This window comes from Bos grunniens, chromosome 22 (assembly GCF_055505025.1).
Source record: "Bos grunniens cultivar Pamir isolate PY7600 chromosome 22, Bosgru_T2T1.0, whole genome shotgun sequence".
NCBI lineage: Eukaryota > Metazoa > Chordata > Mammalia > Artiodactyla > Bovidae > Bos > Bos grunniens.
In genome coordinates, this window is record NC_141186.1 from 41699142 (window position 1) to 41718114 (window position 18973).

At 40.4% G+C, this 18973-nt stretch overlaps 1 protein-coding gene across 20 annotated transcripts in view; it reads left to right on the forward strand.

The window, feature by feature from the left end:
* Nucleotides 1–18973, forward strand: part of FHIT (fragile histidine triad diadenosine triphosphatase) — a 1549085-nt gene that overhangs the window by 1220188 nt on the left and 309924 nt on the right. The window lies entirely within an intron of this gene.

An 18973-nucleotide genomic window follows, 5' to 3' on the forward strand; every position in this document is an offset into this window, starting at 1 on the left:
ACTTTAAATAACTTTCCGCCTCTGGAGCTCTTTGGTTACCTTGAAATACACAGTTCAAACAGAATAAACGATACCCATTTTGCAGATGAGGTCACTGAGACTCAGAGTTTATATTCCCAAAGTCAATTAGGTAAAATGTCGTAGAGGTAAAATCACATTGAGTCACTGCACAGCACATGAATTCATATTGGGTCACTCCACATTACACACACAAGAGTCAAGGTCTCTTCTACCATTTAGCAGTTTCTGTTCTAGTGTTTACTTGTTGGTTAACCTGCATCTGGAGAAGGAAATAGCAACCCACTCCAGTATTCATGCCTGGAAAATCCCATGGACTGAGGAGCCTGTGGGGCTACAAATAGTCAGACACGACTGAGCGGCTTCACTTCTCTCCTTCCTAAATGACATCTTTCCACTGTTGTGGTTTGAAGATGGGTCCTTGTATATTTTTACTGCCTTATCATACTATTCCCGGGGTTGCCTTCATGTGCTGTGCAGTGACTCAATGTGATTTTACCTCTACCACATTTTACCTAATTGACTTTGGGAATATAAACTCTCTGAGTCTCAGTGACCTCATCTGCAAAATGGGTATCGTTTATTCTGTTTGAACTGTGTATTTCAAGGTAACCAAAGAGCTCCAGAGGTGGAAAGTTATTTAAAGTTTTCTAGTTCTAAAAGTGAAAGGAATAGCGGGTTGCCGTTTCTTCCTCTGAGACACAGCGGAAGACAGAGGAACCTGGTGTGCTGCAGTCTGTGGGGTTGCAGAGTTGTACACAACTTAGCGACTGAACAACAAGGACCTTGTATATTCCTTTTCTTGTTCTCTGTTCCTCCACATCTATGCTTACCCCTTCTGTGAATGTGCTATACACCGTCCCTGGTGGTTCCCAAGTTGACAGAAAACTCCATGAGTAGCCTTGCCAACAAAGACCAGAGTGAGAAATCGCATCCCTCAGCCCAATTCCAGACTCACATTCACAGTCTGAGATAAAATGTGTTTTGTGGAAACAACATTTCTCTGTCGACTCATCTTGAGCTTATTCTCAACAAAAACTCCCAAGCTGTTTTCACACATGCTGCTGTGAAGTGAAATTCCTCCATCCTGTAGCTTAGCCAATGGTCGGCTAGATGCGGGGCTCACAGACTGGAAGGATTCTCATTTTGAAATTTATCTGAGGGCAAAACATAGGAAAAAGAAGACAACCTAGAGAATTTTTCTTTTGTGGGTATGAAACATCATCTAGAAGAATAAGTTATCTAATATTTGCTTCTTGAAGTAAGGTCATTTGTTGTTCTTTAGTCTCTTAGTTATGTCCGACTCTTTGAGACCCCGTGGACTGTAGCCCACCAGGCTCCTCTCCATGGACTTGCCCAGGCAAGAATACTGCAGTGGCTTGCCTTTTCTTTCTCTACGGGGATCTTCCTGACCCAGGGGATCAAACCCAAGTTTCCTACATTGTCAGGCAGATTCTTTACCACTGAGCCACTTCTGTTAGTCACTAAGTTGAGTCTGACTCTTTGCAGCCGCATGGACGGTAGCCCACCAGGCTGCTCTGTCCATGGAATTCTCCAGGCAGGAAGACTGGAGTGGGTTGTCATGCCCTTCTCCAGGGGACCTTCCCAACCCAGGGATCAAACCCAGGTCTCCTGCATTGCAGGCAGATTCTTAACTGTCTGGGCCACCAGGGAAGCCCCCTGAGCCACTTGGGAAGCCCTAAAAAGTAAGATAATAGTTTTACTTTAATTCATTTATTAATCAGTCATTTCAATAGACTTTCCCTCAAGTAGTCATTTACTGAAGCAGACATTTATTCAAGCCATCCATTCACCCATTCAGTCAACGTTTAGCAAGGGCTTTGTGACTGGGAACTCAGCTGGGTTCCAGGAGACAGAAGAAAAATTGACTCCTGCTCTCAGTCCAGTTTACATTATAGATAGGAAACAAGTACACATAAGCAAGTACTACAATTCCAGCATTTGAAACAGGTTCTAAAAGATACAAACCTATGAGGAGATATGGAAGAAAGATGCTTTCAGTGGAATAGACACATCCCTTAAGAGGTGACGTTTGAACTGAGACCTAGCCAGGGCTCCAAGTGTTGGCCTTTGGATTGAGGGAAGAATGAGAAGTGGCCTTTGTTTTTGAAGAGTTCTCAGATGGGTGGCAGGTGGTACGCTATGGAAAGGGCCTAGTATAGAGCACTGTGTGGGGAAGGATGGAGCTACATGCGTATCTTCTTAGTTGTCTCAAACCAAGCAGTTGGCAGGAATTTTGCTTGTTGTTCATCATCAATAAGAAATGGAGGACATGCATGGTATTGATATTATTGTTATATAATCCCCTCCCTTCACAGTGTTGTATACAAGAGAACATTTGGTGGAGAAAACTTAATGCTTAACAGCAGATTTAATGATGTATGCAGGGGTCAGGAGATCTGATACCATGCAGTTCTCAACTAAGTTATCTGGACATTAAAAAAAAAAAAAATCGACTTTATTTTTGCCAGACAATCTGTTGGGAGAATTCAGGAATGTGTGACAGTAGGCGTATCCTTCCTGGACAGCGTGTTGGATGAATACATCTTTTTAAAGCCAGGTATAGTCCCTGAATTTCTGAATCCACTCTCCCCTGCTATCACTAGGATACACATTGAATAAGACTCTAGTTCCTGGCACAGGTTTTAAATTTGTGACCCACTAGCCATAACTTTTGGAGAAGAAAATGGCAACCCACTCCAGTGTTCTTGCCTGGAGAATCCCAGGGACGGGGGAGCCTGGTGGGCTGCCGTCTATGGGGTCGCACAGTCAGACATGACTGAAGCGACTCAGCAGCAGCAGCCATAACTTTTATTTCCCCATGCAGTGCTTGTCGTGAATTTGAAGTACAGATGGTGTCCTGTGTGCAGCCGTGTGGGACTGCATGCAAACTGGAACTGTAGAAAGCAATCATAATCATAGATGGTGAAAACTGTAGCTTCCATGACCTTTAAAATTTCCATCAAAGCAATTAAAACTATCTTATTGTCTGTTAAACATGTATAGGAAAATAATGATATTAAGACTAATACAGCTGACTAATACAAGTACAGTGGAATTTAAAACATTAGAAATATTATAATTAAAGCACTTTCTTTTTGGTTTTCCTTTGGAAAACACTTATCAAGAGTAGTTTAAACAACACCTGCCTCCTTTTTCTGATAGTATGACACTCAAGTCAGACTGAGCATCTTTTCTGTACCTTGGCAAATTTCCGTACTCAGAACTTTCTAAGTTTGGGTCAGTTTCCAGCCTTTCATCCTCTGTGCTCTCAATGTGATAAATAGTGAAGGTTTTGTTTTTACATTGTTGAGTGTTTTACGGGCATTGCTTCCTCTAGCACATCTTCCATCTTTTCGCAATAATCACCTCCTACATTTTTGTCCGTAAGTTTGCCTTCACTGAGCTCTTCTCGTTGCATATGCGGTTTTTTGAACAGCGCGGTTCCCATAGTCAGCTATTTCTTTTGTAACATCATTTACTTGCAACTCACATTTCACTTCCAGCATTATCACTTTTTGTTTCTTTGTTGCGCTTTCGTATTTGGTGGCCATTTGCCTCTTCTGATTGTCTATTTTTATAGTTTTAATTAGTAGAAGACTGTTAACTACATATTTTGCTGGCTGTGTGTGACTGAATGACAGATGCAAAGTGACCAGTCATTGATAGGGCTTTGAAAGAAGTGATGTGGGATATGGATAACACTGAAAATCTATAATATTGCTTCCTCTCAATTTTCATTTTTTCTTTTTTGGCCCCCCTTTTCATCTATTAAGCTGAACCAGATGAGATTCTGAGTAAGCATATCTTTTCAGTGGACATGAGTTTGAACAAACTCCAGGAGATAGTGAAGGACAGGGAAGTCTGGGGTGCTGCAGTTCATGGGGTCACAAAGAGTCAGACACAACTTAGCTACTGAACAGCAATCATTTCATAGAAAGGCTTGTGTTTTTTCTATATAGAAATATTAATGATGGAATCTCTCTACTCTGTGGCATAGTACTTGAAATTGCGGCCTACTGGAGGAACATTTAGTCATCAGTAAGAAATATGTGACATTTAACCAATGATTAAGAGTCAAGAAATTTCAATTTTGGGGAATCCCCTGGTAGTCCAGTGGTTAAGACCCCACGCTTTTGCTGCTGAGGGCACAGGTTTGATCCCTGGTCAGCGAGTTAAGATCCCACAAGCTGTGTGGCTCAGCCAGAACAAACAAACAAAAAATAAATTTTAGCTTTCTTTTAAGCGATGTGATGTTGGTAATGAGAGAGATTGAGGCCTGTGTCTGAGTCTCCATGCCAGAAAACTGTTGGGTGACAAGGATATGTTTGTATTATCTAAGCATATAAAGAATATGGGAGTGAGTTTTAGGATCCTGTGGGAGGCATGACAATGTATGAACGTAAAGCTCTTACAGAATTGCCAGAGCATCTGTTTCTACAATTTTTGCTTTCCTTAGGCATGCTTAAAATTTTTTTTTCAATTATATACACATGAAATTAAAATATGTCAAAATCTTATGTTTTCGTTGGTATTTTTGTAGACCCTTTTAGTATATTTGGTCTCCTAATTGAAACATTAGGAAATATTATATGCTGTCTAAGCACAGAACTTGAAAAATGAAGGTCAGAAAAAGGTATGAATTCTAAATGAACTTAGGTATTTTAAATATTTTTGCAGGGCTTGTTTTGTGTTTTGAGAGTCTTTTATAGAAAAATCTTGTCTTGAAAAATTTAGTTAAAACTAGAGAGGAAAAAGAAATTATAAGATGACTAATTCCTGGACCCTGCCTCCAGTGACGTTCTAAGTTGTAAAGGGAAGGAAAATACTGACGGAGATAATATGGAAAAATGGACTGTGGAAGAGTAAGGGTGAAGTTTTAAATGTGGAGTCAGTGAAGTTCCTGGTTCTAAATGAGCACCGGTGCTGGTGAGCAACAGTATTTAAGTCACATACCCAAGAGGCAAAGAGGGGTGTGCTCAACGGAAGGGGGTCTTGAAGGAATTCTGTTGACTTTGTTTTAAGCAACTATTATTCAGCTTTCACTTATTGCCTGAAATATGCTATTCTTAAAAAGTAAAAAGTAAGTAAGTTAGTCACATAGTCATATCCGACTCTCTGCGATCCCATGGACTGCAGTCTATGCTGCCACTCAGTTCATGGGATTCTCCAGGCAGAAAGTACTGGAGTGGGTTGCCATTTCCTTCTCCAGGGGATCTTCCCAACCTGGGAATCAAACCTGGGTGTCCTGCATTACAGGCAGATTCTTTACCATCTGAACCTCTAGGGAAGCAAACACAGCTCCAAAACCCCCAAACCTTATAACCCTTATAAAGTTAGAAAAAATATTAACCCAGTGTTAACAATGAAACCAAGCTAAGAGATTTAAGGAAGAAAGAGTGACTCTGAATGTGTTTCTGGTTTGAAACACTGTATTTCTAAATGCGTTTCTTGTATTATTATTATTTTGGAGATATCAGAGCTTCTTTTGTCATTGGTAGTTGACTTTATTAGGAGAAGAGTCTAAGCAGATGGAAAGAACAAAACTTTTTCCCTTTGCAGGCTTTGGAGGTTTAGTGATAAATGCTGAGCTATATTTGCATACAAATCACTATCTTGAAAAACCCTGCTTTCTTAACACTTTGGCAATGTTGTTCATTGCTGAAGTTTTTTTTTTCTATGAATTATCTTTTTGTTTTTAGAGGATGCCTGATTAGCTTATTCTAGTCTGGAAGTCCCAGAGTGACAATAAAATGTCTTTTGCTTCTTGTTTTGGAAGCATTTGGAAATCACTTGCTACTTAGAGTTTTCACTCTTTTTTTTTTTTTTCCTGGTAGGGTTTTCTGCATTTTTATTGTTGTAAATGATTTAGCCCATTCTTTAATTTTGAATGAATCACACAATTATCTTTATGTGTCCAGCTGTCTTTTGTTAAAAGAGACATGTTTTAAATTGCTCACTGCTGAATCAGATTAAAATGACTTTAGTGTTAGTCTATTTTAAAAAATCTTTAGTATGTCTTTTGTGGAGGGTTCATTCTTGTGAACAAGTTGCTCAGACACAGAGTAAATTTTTTTTTCACTCTTCAGGAGTGGGTCTATTAGAGTCTAAGCTAAAATGAATAGAAGTATGAGTTTGTTTGTAACCACTCTTGGAGATGAATTTCAGATAATTCTGCTAATTTAAATCAGTGATTCTTACCTTTGTTGGGGTCCAGAGACTAATAGTACTTTGTATGATGAAGACCAAAGGACAGCAATAGATACATACAAGCACACACACCATATTCCATTTTGTGAACAGATTCAGGAGATTCATAGGAGCTCTGGAGTCCATCTAGACACCCAGCTTAGGAAAGTCTGTTTAGCTGGTTCCAGGAAATCTGAAAATTCAGGAAGCCAGAGTCTCTAAACAGTGAGCCATATGTCATAGACTCCATTCATCTATCTCCTAAATTATATCACTTTCTACCCACCTCCTCAGCCAAAACCCTGGAGTCTTCTTTGATCCCCCTTTTTCCTTTGCTCCCCACCTCCATCAGTAAGTCCTATTGCTCCTGCCTCAGAAATATGTCTTAAAATTTCTGCAACCCCACTGCCACCACCTTTACCCAGGCCTGTTTTCAATCTCTTATCTAGTCTCTGGTAAAGACATCCCCAGTGGCCTTCAGCTTTCATCCTTGCTTTGATTGAAAAAAAATTTTTTTCCTACACAACATTTAGAGTGATCTTTTGAAAAGAGAACTCAGATTCTGTCACAAACCTTCACTCCCCAGTGGCTGAAATGTTTTGGAGGCAACCCGAGGCATGTAGAATTAATCCAAAGTGCCAACTCCAGGGGAACAGGCCTGGTTTACTAGTCTGTTGTCTGTATCTGTGAGTCTGCTGCTTTTTCTTTTTATCATGTCCACTAGTTTGTTACGTTTTTTAGGTTCCATACATCAAACAGTATTTATCCTTCTTTCTGACTTATTTCACTTAACATAGTGCCCTCCATGTCTACCCATGTTGCTGCAAATGGCAAAACTTCTTTCTTTTTGTGACTAAGTAGTATTCCATTGTATGCATGTATGTGTATATATACACACCATACCTTCTTAATCCACTCATCTGTTGATGTACACTTAGGTTTCTTAAATACTTTGAAAATTGTGAATTTTGCTATGTGAATTGTGAATTTTGCTATGTGAATTGTTTATGTACTTTGAAAATTGTGAATTGTGCTATGAACATTGGGCTGCATGTATCTTTTCGAATCGGTGTTTTTTTTTGTTTTTTTTCCAGATGCATACCTAGGTGTGGAATTGCTGAGTCATATGGTAGTTCTAGTTTTAGTGTTTTGAGGAACCTCCAAACTGTTTTCCACAGTGGCTTCACTAACTTACATTTAACTGGGTGTCTTTTAGATTAGAAATTTAGGACTTAGCTTTTTTTTCTTTTTTAAGTGTATTTCCCTCAGTAATTTTCATGTTAGTAAGTTGAGTCTGGTCAGTTTCTATAGTCTCTTAGGAGGAAAGGTTTTCTAGATTGAGCATTGAATAAGCATCCATGCCATTTATTCGTTCACTGAATATTCATTAAAGGCCTGTCCTACATGGAACACCACGGATGCCGGGTGAACATGACTAGGGAATGTTTCCTGTCTTCTAAGAATGCTCTACCTGCCAAATATTCCCTTTTAATGTCTTCTTCCCTTTCTTCTGTCTCTCATTTTCTATTTTCTCTCATTTAGGAGTCTCTGCTATTCTATAATTCATACTTGCTTGCTCTTTGCTTTCACATAGAACGTGAACTGTGATATTAGGGTGCTTCATTGACTTGTCCATCCACACTGAAGATCTCCTGGGAAATGGAATTTTCCGTGGCTTTTGAGGGGCATAAACAAGCCTGAAGCTGAAATCCGTGCTTTTCAGGACCTGATGGAATTTGCCCTGGATGGATGCTGTCTACAGGGAGACAGCTGGATTTCGATCTGGCTACCCTCTAGAAGTAGATACTGAACGTGAGCTCTCCTTATTCCCAAACTGGGTAGAATATAAATGTGTACATGGTAAAGTGCTATTAAATTATTTATGTTGCTTGTGGTTTTCCAGCAGCTCTCCCATGAATTGCAGATCTTTAGCATTACTTTCTGATCTATACTAGACGAAAAAGCTTTTCACAGACTTTTTGAAGTGATTCTCACAGCAGAGTGTATATGTGGGTTTGTTTGTTTGTTTGTTTTTTTAAATCTCTCATTGGGAATGATCCTTAAATATTTCTTTCAGCCGCTGAGTGTACTTCATTCCTCTTCTACTGAAATTCTTCTCCGACTCTTAACACCTAAGAGCATTTTTATGGCATTGTCATTATGCTGTGTTCTTATGCCTACGCTGGCACATTATGGACAGATACTTCTGCGTGGCAGTAAGTTTCTTTGTCAGTACTCTCCTCACCATACTTATTTAAAGTTCACTTGCTTCTGTATATTTCTGGGACCATACCAAGAATACTGAATTTTCATAACAATTACTTAGAGATGTTGTAAGAGTTAGAAATGATTCCATATTGTTAAGGAAGAGGAAAAAGAGTCTTGGAAATAGTCTCCTTTTGCCCTAATTAGAGAATGGCAGATCGTTTGTTTGTAGGCTGATATTCTTCCTTCCCTCATGGCAGCTGTTGTTGCTCGTTGTTGTTCAGTTGCTAAATCCTGTCTTTGTGACCCTATGAAGTGCAGCACATCAGTTTTCTCTGTCCATCACTGAACTAGTAAATCTCCCCATTCTTCCCTCCTTATCCCTACCAAGGCCTCAGAGTCTTCAACAGACTGCTCTAAGCAGCTGCACAGGTTACTTGGAGTTAGCAGAAGAGAGGAAACCCATTTCCTAAACTTGGTGTTGTGCTAGGAGAACAGGTGATGAGCAGAGCCCCCACCCCGCTGGCTGGCTGGTCCTAGTCCTAGTTCCAAAGACACAGTGACGTTGCTGGTTGGCTTGGAGAAGGGGGAAGAGCTTTGATGGCTCATACTGGCAGTTAAATGCTCTAGTTTATAAGTGACATAATCACTTTTGCTCATGACTCCTTGGCTGGAATTCCTTCCACTTTACCCAACCGTGAGGATCCAGGGAGTATAATCCTGTCACATGCCTAGACCTGACAAAAATAGAAATAGTGAGCCTTTTGCACCAATGACTGCCATGTCCTATTCAATGTATTTTAATGCTCAGCTTCCCCATGAATTTCAAGAAGCAGAAGGCCCTCTTGCTTTGCTCATATTACTAGGATATGTGCTCTGCTTTTTGGTTACAACACAGAAATCTTCAGGCATCTATCTCTTGGTATAGGTAAAGGATACTCAGTATTCCCAGAAGAGGTTTAGTAGACCAAAATTCCTCTGAAACACTTGTTGTATACAATATTCTACAAAAAAAGTAGTCTTACTATTAAAAAAATATAAGAAAAACTGCTTAGTATCTTTTTTTTTTTTTGAAGTCAGAAATACACATTGCTGCTGCTGCTGCTAAGTCACCCCAGTTGTGTCCGACTCTGTGCAACCCCACAGACGGGCAGCCCACCAGGCTCCCCCGTCCCTGGGATTCTCCAGGCAAGAACACTGGAGTGGGTTGCCATTTCCTTCTCCAATGCAGGAAAGTGAAAAGTGAAAGTGACGTCACTCAGTCGTGTCCGACTCTGTGCGACCTCATGGACTGCAGCCTACCAGGCTCCTCCATCCATGGGATTTTCCAGGCAAGGGTACTGGAGTGGGGTGCCATTGCCTTCTCCCAGAAATACACATTAGTACACAGTTTATCTTGATGAGTTGTATTGTAAAGAAACCTGTTTTACCTCATTTCAGTGTTTCTTAACTTTCTTTGACCACACCAATGCTTTGTTTTCTCTTGTGTACTGTCTATTAACATCTCATGGGGGCAGTGTTCTGGGGAACCACGGTAGCAAAGACTCTACCAGGCGCCTGGAGACTTCTGTGACCCTGGGAGGCAGTGAAACAGCACGGATGGTTTTCATGCATGGCCCTATTTTAGGTTTTCACCTTAGTACTGCGTGACCTTGGATGTGTAGTTGCGCTTTTTTTGTTCTCTACGTTTGAATGTGGGAAAATAAGGTTGATACTATCTACCTCAAAGGATTGCTGATTATCACTAGGACATAGTAGGCAGCAAGCAAGTGTTATGTTATTTTTTCCTTCCCTTTCTGATATTATGTTTCCTCCACATACTTAGTTTAATATAAGGATGTAACTTTTTTTTTCTTTTTTCTTTTCCAATTCTATTAGGATAATATAGGATTCTTTTTCCTTGAAATATTCACAGAGTATGTGAAATTTAAACCAAAGAATCTGCACAAGAATGTTTTCTGGGTGAAGGCTCCTCTTTCATTTTACTTTCATTATTTGGGTTGTTATTGTTGAGGTTTTTGATTTCTTTTTTTTTGGGGGGGGTATTGTTTTACAGTGTTGTGTTAGTTTCTGCTCTACCACAAAATGAATCAGCTGTGTGTGTGTGTGTGTGTCCCCTCCCTCTTGGTCTTCCATCCCACCCCACCCCACCCCTCCCCTCTAAGTCATCACAGAGCACTTGGACATCAAAGAGCACTGAGCTGCTTGTACTATAAAGCAGGCTCCCACTAGCTATCTGTTTTACACACGGCAGTGCACATACATCAGTCTTAATCTCCCAAGTCATCCCCCCACACCCCATGTCCACATATTCATTCTCTACATCTTGTGTCTCTATTCCTGCTTGCAAACAGTTTCATCAGTACCATTTTTCTAGATTCCACATATCTGCTTAAATATATGATATTTTTCTCTTTCTGACGTACTACAATCTGTTTGACAGACTCTAGATCCATCCATATCTCTACAAATGACCCAGTTCTCTTTGTTTTTATGGCTGACTTAGTCCATCATGTATATGTACCACATCTTTTTTATCCACTCACCTGTTGGTGGGCATTTAGGTTGCTTACATATCCCAGCTACTGTAAATAGTGCTGCAGTAAGCAGTGGGGTACATGTGTCTTTTTGAATTACAGTTTTCTACCCACTCCAGTATTCTGGCATGGAGAACTCCATGGACAGAGGAGCCTGGCAGGCTACAGTCTGTGGGGTTGCAAAGAGTCAGACACGACTGAGAGACTTTCACTTTTCACTTTCTCAGGGTATATGCCCAGTAGTGAGATTGCTGAGTCACATGGTAGTTCTATTTTCAGTTTTTTAAGTAACCTTCATACTGTTTTGCAGTGACTCTATCAATTTACATTCCTACCAACAGTGCAAGAGGGTTCCCTTTCTCTATTCCCTCTCCAGCATTTATTGTTTGCAGATTTTTTTTTTTTTTTTGTCGGTGGCCTTTCTGACCAGTGTGAGGTGGTGGTTTTGATTTATATTTCTCTAACGATTAGTGAGGTTCACCATTTTTCATGTGCCTCTTGGCCATCTTCTTTGGATATATGTATATTTAGGTCTTCTGACCATTTTTTGATTGGATTGTTTGTTTTTTCAATATTGAGCTTCAACTGTGAAAGTCACCCATTTACTTCTCCCTACAAGTGTGGCTATCCCCTCTGAGCAGCCAAATCAGTGCAGAAGTTTTGGGGTTTGCTCAGGGCAGATCTATCAGGAAAAAGATATCTGATTCTTCTCCCACAGATGACTAAGGGCTTGTGTCTTTGGCTCAAAGCATTCTCCAGGACACAACATGAGAATTCTAGAGGAAACTTGTGAGATGGTTGCCCTAAGATCCAGGTATGAGCAGAATACTGTCATTATCTTAATTCCATTGTCCTGGAATGTATCATACTCTGGAAATTAAATTTTGTTAAAATTACATTCATGCCATTTATATTTATGGTTGATGAATATTCCATGAAGTCTTCTTTGAGTTACTGCAGTGGATATGTTAATATCCAGTAAAGAAAGGTATGGCCCAAACTGTCAATATGCTTCTTTAGAATTATATTAGTAATTTTGGGGGTAATATTTCTACCTTTCTTATTTAAAAAATGTCACAGAAGTGCCTACATTGTGAGTAGGAGATGACTTTTGAGATGCCACCTACTTTGATTCAAAACTCTGCAACTGTGCTTCTCAACTGTGCTACTTAACTCAAATTAATTGAATCTTTCTTAAAAATACTTCATGGTCATCCTGGTGTTGTTTTTTGAAGTGTATTAAGAATTATTTTAAATATTTGCAAGGACTAGGATTATTTGTTAGAGCAAATACTTCATTTTACAGGGTCTGCGGAAGTCTGCAGTACAAGCTGGAATGTTCCTTGTTTGTCATTAAACGACATACTGATCTTCGTAGAGATGAATACAGATTTTTTAAAATTAGTTCAGAAGAATGACTGATTCTTTTCTTTTTAATTCTTCATCATATTATTTGATGCTGACTTACTCCATATTCATACATGCACATGCTAATCAGCTTCATCAGAATCAGTAATATTTTGATGGTTTGATTTATTTTAGTGACTTTTCTATTCTGAATCCCTAGAATAGATCAGATATGGAAAAATAAATGGGAGCAAGCCTGAGCAGCTTTGAGAATAATATTCTGCTTGTCTTAATTAATCATCAGAATCAGTACATTTCCATTTCTCTGTCACGACTCTATATTTAAATAGTTCATATTCGTCATGGAAATGCTCATAAGATTATTTTTAAATCATCAATTATTATCCTTGATGAGCAAATTCCAAACTTATCAAAATTTTTTTAAACAGAAATGCAGCAACAATAACGATCATTTGCTGTAGTTGGGATGGTTCTCAGTTTTACAGCATCTCATTTTGTTTTCAACTCGAGCAGACGGTTGCAGTTTTTTTTTTTCTTTTTGGTTCATGAAGTGGTATGGGAAGCCCCAGAGAGAATATATGGGCCTCCTGTGACAAGCACACTCCAGTGGGTGGTTGACTACTCAGAGGTGGGGCTTCCTTGGCAGCTCAGTGATAAAGAACCCAACTGCCAATGCAGGAGATGCGGATTCAATCCCTATGTCGGGAAGATCCCCTGGAGGAGGAAATGGCACCCCACTCCAGTATTCTTGCCTGGAAAATCCCATGGACAGAGGACCCTGGTGGGCTATACAGTCCATGGGGTCACAAAGAGTGGGACATGACTTAGTGATTTTTCTGCAGAAGCCTAGCTGGGATTTTTTAATAGCATATTGGTCTCAGGTTTCCAAAAGAATAACAACAACAAAAACCCTAGAAGTTGCAAGGACTGTAAAGGCCTGACTTTGGGAAGTCACACAGTGACACTCTCATCACCTTCCACTGATCAAAGCAAGCCAAAGGCCGGCCCAAACTCAACAGGAAGGGAAATAGACTCCAACTCTTGGTGAGAGGAGCAGTAAAGTCACTTTGCAAAAGGACATGTAGCATGGGAGGGATTCTCGTGTTTTATTGGTGGATAAATATCTTTAGACATTTCACTTGATCTCTTTCCTGAATTTTGAGTATTCTGAATTGGCTGTGTGTCAGTAAGAGTTCAGCACAGGGCCTGGAATGTTGCCACCTCACTTTAATGTGACAAAAACTCCCTACATGTTTATCCAAAAGGACAGAGACAGTCACTTCTGGACTGGTGGTGAGAGCGGAGAGGAAGAGGGAAAGAAAAGGCATTATCCAGTTTTTGGTAGTCCTTGGTGATACAGATGATGCTATGAGAAAGTCAGTGGCTCCCAATAATTAGACTGTCTAACAAGCAATGGGATTTTCAGTTCATCTGACAGCCTGACTCATTGACATTGACTGTAATATCTAATCTTCCTCCGATCTGTCAGCCCAAGGGAGCCCAAGATACCTTGAAGAAACTGAAGCTCAAAGATGGAAAAGGGCGAAAACACAGGCTCTGTAACCCTCTGGCTTGCTCCTGCTGATATGAGATAGGTCTCTTATTCTTGATCCCGTTGTTCACAGTTCCTTGGTAGAACAAGGGCATTCTCAGGGCTTCCTCTGCCCAGCACTGAGCCCCCTTCCACTGTAGGGTTATATGTCTCCTTTCTTCATTTGAAGCTGAGTTTTTCTCTGGCCCTTGGCAGTTTTGCACAGTGTATTTGTATTTCAGGAAAAGCATGAATCTCTTCCATGAACAGAAGGACTCTGGCAATGGAGGGCATGCTTTTAATAAGAGGACTCACAGAGACTGAGTCATGAAACCTATAAAAAGTATAACATCACAAAGCTATACTTGATAACATGGACTTTGGACTCAGATGGACTTGAGTTGAATTCTACTTTTAGTCTCATCTGGAATGTGCTCTCTTGCACATATTTCTTATTTTCTATAAGCTGTAATTTCCTCATCTGAAAAATAGGAATTATAATAGTACTTCACTGATTTGTTGGAAAGAAGAAGTCAACGAGAGAGAGAGTACACATATAAGGCAAACAGTGATTTTGGCCAAAGGCAGAATGCCCGGCAACTTTGATGCATCCGTTTCTAGGCCATTTTCAAGGACAAAATATTCTGGTTCAAATTTGGAGAAATACCTTCTGATTTTAGAAGGTGGAAATGTAGGACCATACTGAAAAGTTGATCTAAGACCCTTAGTCAGTTAGATCTGCCTCCTCTGTGCTCCCACAACAGTCAGTACTGATTTCTATCAATAGCACTCATTCTGCATCATGGGGCTTCCCTTGTGACTTAGCTGGTAAAGAATCCACCTGCAATGTGGGAGACCTGGGTTTGACCCCTGGGTTGGGAAGATCCCCTGGAGAAGGAAAAGGCTACCCACTCCAGTATCCTGGCCTAGAAAATTCCGTGGACTGTATAGTCCATTGAGTCTCAAAGAATCAGACACAACTGAGCAACTTTCACTTCACTGCATCATGGTCTTCCCTGGTGGCTCTGATGGTAAAGAATCCGCCTGCAGTGCAGGAGACCCAGGTTCGATCCCTGAGTCAGGAATATCCCCTGGAGGAGGGAATGGCTACCCAGTCCAGTAATTTTGCCTGGAGAATCCCACAGAGGAGCCTGGCAGGCTGCAGTCGATGGTGTCACAAAGAATCTGATACAACTGAGCAACTAACACCTCACTTTCTCTGTGTCATAACAGATTGTTAATGCTACATGACAGTTTGGGATAATAGAGAGTGAACTCTTCAAAGTCAGTTACTCTGTTGCATTCATCTTGGCATCCTACATCTTCACACAAACCCCAGACTGAAAGCAGGCTATAGACGTAGGATGGATGGATGGATGAATGGGTTGCCAGCCAACCCTCTGGTTGGTTCACTCCTATTTGTGAAGTCCACTGTAAATCTCATCTGAACTTAAATGCCTTTGTTGACTTTCTTCAGCTGTGAGAAATCCCTTGGTCTACCACAGGAACTAAATCATGATTGTTGATCTTCTCTTCTTTAAAAAAAAAAAAAACAGTTATTACTAAATTAATGTCTATACTTTAGATTATTGGGTGAGGCTAGATCCTGTTTGATAATCTCTTTCACAGCCTTTCAGACATGATGAGTGCTGGATAAATATATTAAATTCAACAGAGTAGGTTACCTTCTTGGAGGGTTATCATGCATGTTGGCAGAATAGTCTCTTCAGAGGTGTTAATTATGCACCAAGAGGACCCAGGAGAAAGGGTGCTCTTGTAGCCTATGAGTAATATGGGATTTGCCCACTAACAAGGCCTAAGAGTCTTCAAATTAAATTATGTTGCATCTGTGATATTACCTTAAACCAATTGGCATATAAACAGTGGCAGCAGAATTTCGAGAGCTGTCTGCTCTTCTTCAAGATTAATTTGCTTTCTCTGAGTTGTTTCTCTAGGAACAACATGTAGCACATGGGACCCACTGTCTTAGGGTAGTATGCTATTTTCTTCTTTTTAATATGAGAGTTGTGAGTTCATTTATTTATGTATTCATTTTTTTAAAATTTTTGAACATGCTGGGCCTTTATTGCTGTATGGGCTTTAATAGATAAAGTTTGTCTGAGACCCTGAGTATTCTAGGTAGGAACTACTATTTTCCAGGTATAAAAGAGTTTTTTTTTTTTTTTTAAAGGATTTTACCTTTATAATTTTATTTCCTTTGGGCTCACATGAAAATTTAGTTTACATTAAAAATGAGTTGACGTTTCTCTAGCTCTCACCCAACATTAATTCTAACCATGCTAGATCTGAAGGATAAACTTCTTTGACTAGAAAACATATATTGCAGTCTATCCCAGTCTCATGTAGATGATTGTAAGGTAACTGGACGTCATCACCGTTTGATCAGGGTCTTAGTACTCAGGAGTATCTGATGCAAAGATCTGGTTTGCTGTTTATTTGCTCGTTCCAGCAAGACGTAGTAAGTATCTCTGTTGTTGTAGGTGGTGGTAAATTAGCAGTAAACGAGACACATGCTTCGCTTGTGTGGAGCTTCCATTCTCATCTGGATACTTAGTAATGAAGCAACAAAAGTGCCAGCTGGTGGCGAGGGCTATGGAAAGATTAAAACAGGGGAAAGGGAGAGTGATGATAGGTAGCGGATAAACACCCTAGCAGTTAAATGCTCTTTTGAGAGACTGGCATTCAGATTAGGATCTGAATTAGAAGCAGCCATAGGAAGATCAGGGGGAATTGATCCAGTCAGAACAAATAACTGGAACAAACCGCCCCCCCCCAAATCTAGGAAGGAGCTTAGTCTGTTTGAAGAACAGAAAGAAAGCAAATATCGCAGATGGTTAGTATACATGGGCTTCCCAAGTGACTCAGTGGAAAAGCATCCGCCTGCCAAGACAGGGCATGCTGTTCGATCTCTAGGTGCGGAAGATCCCCTGGAGGCGGAAATGGCAACCGACTCCAGTGTTCTTGCCTGGAGAATCCCAAGGACGGAGGAGCCTGGCGGGCTACAGTCCATGGAGTTTCAAAGAATCAGACATGATTTAGCAACTAAACAGCGACAACACAGTCTACAGGACAGTGGTGAGGAAAAAGACTGGGACGGTGGGTAAGCCTCACTCACGATGCAGCCTATCTGAGGGTGAGACTCGGGCTCTGCTCTGGCTGTAGAGGAACTGAGAAAAGATAATTGATCCTGACTTTCTGATGCCCAAGTAGTGCCTGGAATGACCCCAGGAAGTGTGTTGCTGAGCAACTCTGCTGCTGGCCAGGTCAACCTCTCACACTGCACCCAGGGGCTGCCGACCCCCACTGTGTAACGGCAGGCCCCGCTGCCTCCCTGTAGAGTGACGTGGAGCCCACGTGTGTGGGTCATTTCTAGGTGTAGATGCCCGTGTGGCCATCCTCAGAGTCCCAGCAGAACAAAGAAGTGCTCATACGTGTGACCACCAGCTGAAGTAAGCACATTTGACAGTAATCTCCATTTCACTTTTTTTTTTGCATCAAGATATGTGTGTGTGTGTGCTGCCGTCTATGGGGTCGCACAGAGTCAGACGTGACTGAAGCGACTTAGCAGCAGCAGCAGCATGTGTGTGTGTGTGTGTTATATGCAGATAAGATGACTTTTTATTAAAGGGTTGGGTTGCCAGGAATATTACGTCAGGACAATGTTGCCTAAATGGGTTGGTGAAAAATGTTTACCTAAATGAGAATGTGTTAAGTCTGTTTATCTGTTTTGTGACATGTTGTATTACTAATATTCAGTTAAAATGATAAATGAATGTGATGTATCACCCTGCAGTTAGGTATACACAAGATAAAATACCTCAATTCAGCCATTTTGGTTCAGTTTCATAAACAGCTGGAGTCATTAAACATTAGGTTAAGCTAAGCCTTTAGCACCAGACAAGCAAAATGAACAGGTATTGCGATTTTTATGACATTGAAAATGAAAAACATTTTAGATGTTATTCATATTACTAAAGTTACATTAGACACAAAGATTGCCAGATTCATTCCACCCGTTTTCACAGTCAGCAGTTGTTTAAATAAAATATCATTCCCTTCCCCACCTAGTTGCTGTGTACAGACACTGCCAACCACAGTAATTATGGATGTTGTTGGAAGCTTGCAAAGTTGTCATCTTGCTGTGGTTTGGTGAAGTCAGAGCCTAAGGGAGGGTGTAAATTAAAGCAGAGAGGAGGAAGACTGGGAAAGGTCTCTTTTAACAACGACCAAAAAAAAAAAGCAACTCAGTGGGAGTGGAGGCTGGCAATCTGCTAAAAGGAAATGAAAGGAAATTCTTCATTTCTAAACGGTTCATTGACCCATGATAATAAAGCAGCCCTGCAAAGAAGGATAATTATCTTTTTAAGTATCAGATGCCCTGTGGGTAAAGGCCTCCCTTCTCCTCTCTTGAAAAATGAACTGAGATTAAACAAATACTCCTTTTCCTAGTTTACCATTGACATGAATTTCCTGGTTATGAGCAAAAGTAATCAGTTTTCTCCTTTTCTTTTTCCCCCTTGTCTTATGGAAATCAAGCCCGCCCAGCTGAGCTCAGTGCATTTCCCCCTGGGCCCTGAGTCCTACCAATAGTTTGGGGAGCTAAAGTGCTTGATATTCTGGTGAGACTAGCAATTGCAAACTTGTGGTTTTATTATGCCCCTTAGCTCCTTGGCTCAAGGCAGAAGCATGCTTTTTTTTTTAAACAAGAACAACGAAAGACACAGAAAAGAACATTAGCTTTTTTTCTCCTGCTGGTACCTGATAAATAAATAAGAAATTCAGTGTAGCTTGTGTGTGTATACATATGGATGTGTACATGTCTCTACATGTATGCCCATACATATATGATGAGTTCAAATACAAAAAGGAAGTGAAATGTTATCGATGATGTGACATTGAATATTTATTTGCTACCCACAAATGATCAAACATGTATCCTTTTTCTCTAGACTCTTGTTTGTTCAGACCAGTAATGTAAATATGTTGGTTAGTCTGACTAATAGAATACATTAAGATGGTTTCAGTTGCACAGACAACCTAAATTGCTTAACCATGTGGCACATCTGCTTGTTATAAATGAAGT